Raw genomic sequence first — 6864 nt, 5'->3', positions numbered from 1 at the left:
ATGAGAGATTCTTCAATGAAAACACTAAGGACAATTGTTACTGGAGAATGTGGAAATCTTGAAAGAGAAAAAGGAGAAGGGCTCTAGGCGACTTTAAAATTGTATATTTAAATAACATCCAAGTAGTACTGTGAAAATGACAAACTATAGAAAGAGTTTCACATAAATTTTCAAGGTGGAATTTGATATCATATAATGTGATATCACATTATAACAATATTTTAAAAATAATTTTGAATATTGGCTCTCTTTTCTGTCATTTCCTTTTTTTGAGATTTCAACAAATTTACTCAATATTGATGTAAATACATGAAATTTTATATGTAACACATGGCCTTTAGTATCACAGGATTTGGCCTTCTGAAGTAAATCACAGGTAAACAAAAGCATGCTGCATTTCTGTACTAACCAACAGTGTTGCAATCTAATATGGCTTGGCTCTGTGTTCCCACCCAAATCTCATCTTCAATTGTAATCTGTGTCGAGAGAGGGAGGTGATTGGATAATGGAAGCAGTTCCCTCATGCGTTCTCATGATAGTGAGTGAGTTTGCACGAGATCTGATGGTTTCATAAGGGGCTCTTTCCTCTCTGCTCACACTCTCTCCTGAGGTCTTGTAAAGAAGGTGCCTGCTTCCCCTTCTACCATGATTGTAAGTTTCCTGAGGCCTTCTCAGCCATGCGGAACTGTGAGTCAATTAAACCTCCTTTGTTTGTAAATCTTTATAGCAATATAACAACGAACTAATACATAATTCAACAGAGCCCTTCCGTAGCTTTTCACTAGGTACCTGAAGCAAGATTCCTCCTGCTTAGAAATAGGTGGAGGCTGGGCATGGTGGCTCATGCCTGTAACTCCAGCACTTTGGGAAGTCGAGGTGGGCAGATCACCTGAGGTCAGGAGTTTGAGACCAGCTTGGCCAACATGGTAAAACCCCGTTTCTACTAAAAATACAAAAATTAGCGGGGCGTGTTGGTGTGCGCCTGTAATCCCAGCTACTCAGGAGCCTGAGGGAGAAGAATAGCTTGAACCTTGCAGGCAGAGGTTGCAGTGAGCCGCAATCACACCACTGCACTCCAGCCTGGATAACAGAGCAAGATTCCGTCTCAAAAAAATAAAAAATAAAAAATAAATAAATAGGTGGGGGGAAAAATCCTCAAATTAACCCAGAAAAAAAATGGTAACTCAGAATTATATTCTCATAAGGTTTCACAGCTGCTCAACACCAGAAATAGATTATGAAGCCTTTTGCCTAAGCACTTCTATAAAAGTTTCAGTGTTGACCAAAATAAGACACAGGTTTCTCATTAAACTTTGTCTTAATGAGTCTCGAAATTCTGTGACAGATTTTTGGTCAAGTTGTCTCCATTAAAAATTACTGATTTTGAAAACTAATGACTTGCCAGGTGCAGCGGCGTGCCTGTAATTCCAGGTACTCAGAAGGTTGAGGTGGGAGAATTGCTTGAACCCAGGAGGCGGAGGTTGCAGTGAGCCGAGATGGTGCCACTGTACTCCAGCCTGGGCAACAGAGTGAAACTGTGTCTCAAAAAACAAAAAACAGAACAAAACAAAAAACCAAAACCAAAACAAAAACATCTGATTACTGAAAATTGTCACACGAATACAAAACAAGAACGATTCACAAAATATTCTGCTTTCCTTCTGAATCTTTTATGATGCATTATTATCATTAACTAGTCTTGTACTATTAAACTTAAATGGCCAATTGAAACAAACAGTTCTAGACAGTTCTTCCATGACTGATTAAGGCTGGGGTGGCAGGTACTAGGGATAATATTCATTTAGCCTTCCAAGCTTTCTGGGTAGACTTGGTGACCTTGCCACCTCCAGCACCCTTCTTGTCCACTGCTTTGATGAAACCAACAAACAGCAAAAGGACTCAGGGGAGCTGGTCAGAAAAGCTTTCAACACACATGGAGTTGCTAGAAACCATATCCATGGTGGAAGCATCACCTGATTTTAAGAATTTAAATCTTCCAGCTTCTTACCAGAACAGCAATCAGTCTTCTTCAGTCCAGCAAACTTAAAAGCAATGTGAGCTGTCTGACAATTCAGAACAGGGCCACAATCAGTACTGATCTGGCCTGAGTGGTTCAGGATAATCACCTGAGCAGTGAAGTCAACTGCTTCCACAGGTGGATCATTTATGCTGTCACCAGCAACATTGCCACAATGAACATCTTTGACAGACACATTCTTGACATTGAAGCCCACATTGTCCTCAGGAAGAGCTTCACTCAAAGCTTCATGATGCATTTCAACAAACTTTCCTTCAATTGTAACCAATTGTTGACTGGAGCAAAGGTGACTACTGTGCCAGGCTTGAGAACACCAGCCTCTGCTCAGCCCTTAGGGATGGTATCGATACCACCAATGCTGTAGACATCCTGGAGAGGCAGATGCAAGGACTTGTCAGTAGGACGAGCTGGTGGCAGGATGTAATTCAGAGCTTCAGGCAGCATGGTTCCACTGCCATTGCCATCATTACGGGTGACTTTCCATCCCTTTAACCCAGGCATCTGAACCCTTGGCACCAGCATGCTCTCACTGTTCCAAACAGAAATTGACGCAAATGCTACTACTTAGGGGATAGGGATTGTAGTCAATTTTCTTAATGTGAGTGCTGATTTTCTTAATGACTTCCTTGTGTCTTTTCTGGCTGTAGGGTGGCTCAATGGAATCCGTTTTAACACCAACAATTAGTTGTTTCACACCCAGGGTGTAAGTTAGAAGGGCACACTCATGAGTCTGCTCATTCTTGGAGACACCAGCTTCAAATTCACCAACACCGGCAGCAACAATCAGGACAGCACAGTCAGCCTAAGATGTGCCTGTAATGACATTTTTGATAAAGTCTGTGTCTCTTGGGGCATCAATGGTAGTCACGTAGACTCGCTGGTCTCAACTTTCCATGGAGAGATGGTGACATCAATGGTGACATCACACTCTTGCTTAGCTTTCAGTGTGTCCAAGACCCAGGCTTACTTTAAGGAGCCTTTTTCCATCTCAGCAGCCTCCTCTGTGACCAAGAGAAGACATAAGTTTTTCTACCGTTCTTTTATCAACTCTGCCACATTTGGAGATCAGATGGCCAGTAGTGGTGGACTTCCCTGAATCTGTGTGTCCAATGATGACAATGTTGACATGCATCTTCTTCCTTTCCCATTTTGGCTTTTAGGAGCGGTTTTCATGATACCTGTGTTCTGGCAGTACACCCATTGCAAGAAAGTTCTTCTCTGACATTCTTGAGTGGTTTCAGGTGGGTAGGGCTTTACAACACCGAGGTAACGCATATTGTGTGTTTCTGAAGCCTCTAGAAGACTAGAGTTCACCTCTGAAATGACTTATAACAAAAGAATAAATAATGGCATTATTAAAAGGAAATTTATAAACATAAGCTTCAAGTAGTTCAAATAGTGGGACTGAGATAAAGAAAGCTAGACAGGTATTTTCAGCCTCTCCATGGGGCTAGAACTGAAGGAAACTTTTAGAGAAAACTTCAGAAGCAGATCTTTGTCTTTATTTTTTCCTTTTATTATTGTTCTCTACATATCTAGTGCATGGAGACTATTTGTGACACTAGGTGTTCTTGTTCTCTGCCTTCTCTGGGGTTCCTGGAAGCCCTTCCTCCCCTGTTCAGAACAGTCCAGCTCCCCCCCACCCTTGCACATCCCATTTAGTAGAGTGAAAGCCTGCATTGCCATCACTCAAGTAGGCCCTCAAGGGACCCACTCTACCTCCAAGTGACTTTTCAATGTTTCCTTTATGATATGATTTGGCTGTATCCCCACCCAAATGTCATCTTGAATTATAGATTCCATAATTCCCACGTGTCACGGGAGGGATCCAGTGGGAGGTAATTGAATCATGGGGGCGGGTCTTTCCTATGCTGTTCTCATGATAGTAAATAAGTCTCATGAGACCTGATGGTTTTATAAAGGGGCATTACCCTGCACATGCTGTCTTGCCTGCCGCCATGTAAGATGTGACTTTGCTCCTCATTCATCTTCCTCAATGTTTGAACTAACTTACGTTCCCACCAACAGTGTACAAGCATTCCTATTTCTCCACAGCCTCACTAGCATCTGTTGTTTCTTGACTTTTTAATAATTGCCATTCTGACTGGTGTGAGATGGTATCTCGTTGTGGTTTTGATTTGCATTTCTCTAACAATCAGTGATGTTGAGCTTTTATTCATGTTTCTTGGCCGCATAGATGTCTTCTTTTGAGAAGCGTCCATTCATATCCTTTGCCCACTTTTTGATGGGGTTGTTTGTCTAACTATTTTTTTATACCCATCAACCATACCCACCTCCCCCGCCAGTCCTCCATTACCCTTATCAGTCTCTGGTAACCATCCTTTTACTCTCTATGTCCATGAGTTCAATTGTTTTTTATTTTTGTTTAGATCTCACAAATAAGTGAGAACATGAGGAGTTTGTCTTTCTGTGCCTAGCTTATTTCACTTAACATAATGATCTTCAGTTCCATCTATGTTGTTGCAAATGACACAATCTCATTCTTTTTTATGGCTAAATAGTACTCCATTGTGTATATGTACCACATTTTCTTTTTCCTTTCATCTGTTGGACACTTAGGTTGTTTCCAAATCTTGGCTGTTGTGAACAATGCTGCAATAAACGTGGGAGTGCAGATAGCTATACAATAATATACTGACTTCCTTTCTTTTGGGTATATATCCCACAGTGGGATTGCTGGATCGTGATAGCTCAATTTTTAGTTTTTTGAGGAACCTCCAAACTGTTCTTCATAGTAATTGCATAAGTTTACATTCCCACCAACAGTGTACCAGGGCTCTCTTTTCTCTACATCCGTGTCAGCATTTGTTGTTGCCTGTCTTTTGGATATAAGCCATCTTAACTGGGGTGAGAGGATATCTCATTGTAGTTTTGATTTGCATTTCTCTGATGACCAGTGACGTTGAGCACCTTTTCATATGTCTGTTTGCCATTTGTATGTCATCTTTTGAGAAATGTCTATTCAGATATTTCGCCCTTTTTGACTAGATTTGATTTTTTTTTCCTATAGAGTTGTTTGAGATCCTTATGTATTCTGGTTATTAATCTCTTGTCAGATGCATAGTTTGTAAATATTTTTCCCATTCTGTGGGTTGTCTCTGCACCTTGCTGATTGTATCCTTTGCTGTGCAGAAGCTTTTTAACCTGTTTTCCCATTTGCCCATTTTTGCTTTGGTTGCCTGGGCTTGTGGGGTATTGCTCAAGAAATTTTTGCCCAGAATAATGTCCTGAAGATTTTCCCCACCCTATGATGCTTTAATCCTCCTTAAAACTCAGTGCTTCAGGCAGCTTCCTGACTGACAAATGCCTGGGTCCAGTTATTTTATTTATTTATTTTTTTCGAGATGGAGTCTTGCTCTATTTCCCAGGCTGGAGTGTAGTCGCGCGACCTTGGCTCACTGCAGTCTCCACCTCCCAGGTTCAAGTGATTCTCCTGCCTCATCCTCCAGAGTAGCTGGGATTACAGGTGTGCGCCACCATGCCTGGCTACTGGGTCTAGTTCTGATCACTTCCCACTGTCCTCTGTAAGTAAAGTGAACTTTTCCAAAGGAGGCATGTATTGAGCTGAATGGGTTAACTGATGCTGCAGTAACAAACAACCCTCATATTTCAGTACTTAAACTTATAAGGTTGTGATTGCCTCAAACTATATCCCTATGAAGGGAGAGCTGGGGGCCCTGCTCTATGCTATCCTCACTCTAGGAACCAGGCTGATAGAGTAGCCACCGGCTGCTGACTGCTTCTGCAAAGGGACAGAGTGTGTGGTGAATTAACACTGGCTCTTAAAGCTTCCTACTGGCGGTAACATCACTTTACTCACATTTCATCAGCCAAAGCAAGCCACATGGCCATATCCCATTTCAAGGGGGAGGAGTATAATAGACCTTATTATTGCCAGAATGTTTGCTGTCTTGGTTTATCTTTCTTGGGCTTGGTTTATCTTTCTTCTGATTCTTGCTACAAAACAGATGATAGTTTTTATACATTTAAGGCAAAATAATATTGGCATCTTCTTTATGTGAAATATCTCCCTTAAGGTGAAGCTTCAGATATTGCACATAAATATCTTTAATAGCATAGTTAAAGAGAAACTGAAGTATTTTTTACTTTATTCGCATGGCCATCCCAGGGTCTAAAGGGTCTAACCCCCATTGTTGGCTAGTCACCCTTGAATTCCAACTCCATGCTTAGTTCATAGGATCAAACTTGTTGCTTTGTTTGTAGTGATGTTCCAGAAGAAATGAAAATATAATCAGGAAGACTGAGCTGAAAGCTACCCACCAGAGCTCTGCACAGGCTGGTCACAGCCCTCTGAGAAAGACAGCTGTCAGAGCCATTTGCTAAGAACTTCCTGCTAACATGTGTATCAGAGGCCAGGAACAGTCCTCTAACCCCAGGGATTTCAATTAACAGGGGTTAAGCTAAGATGTTTACTTAGATTATCTCATTTAATCCTCAAAACAATGCTGGTATCAAATACTAATATATTAATTCCATTTTTCAGATAAGGAAATGGAGGATCAGGAAAGGTGACAAAATTTTATTAGAAGCTGGGATTCAGAAGAAGAACATAATCACTGCATTAAATTACTTATTAAGGTTTTATAGTCAAGGGAACAAAAACCTGAATGACTTATTCAGGCCACACTATCCTGTTAGTTAATCCCCAGGTGTTTTAACTCCCAGGAAGAGCTGAGGTTTATATTTATGAATATACACAAGTTATAAATCAGGTGCCCCCAAGCCTGTTGATCTTTCACAAGTGTGATCTCTTGTGTCACATCCAAGCTTAGAAAGTAACTCTT

The 6864-nt window shown here is 41.1% G+C and overlaps 1 pseudogene; it reads right to left on the bottom strand.

Annotated features, from left to right (window-relative positions):
* Positions 1 to 1836: 1836 nt before the first annotated feature.
* Positions 1837 to 5215, bottom strand: LOC102141755 (elongation factor 1-alpha 1-like; annotated as a pseudogene).
* Positions 5216 to 6864: the final 1649 nt, after the last annotated feature.

This window comes from Macaca fascicularis, chromosome 1 (assembly GCF_037993035.2).
Source record: "Macaca fascicularis isolate 582-1 chromosome 1, T2T-MFA8v1.1".
NCBI lineage: Eukaryota > Metazoa > Chordata > Mammalia > Primates > Cercopithecidae > Macaca > Macaca fascicularis.
The sequence above is the reverse complement of the archived record's forward strand: the minus strand, read 5'-3'. Positions and strand labels throughout refer to the sequence as shown.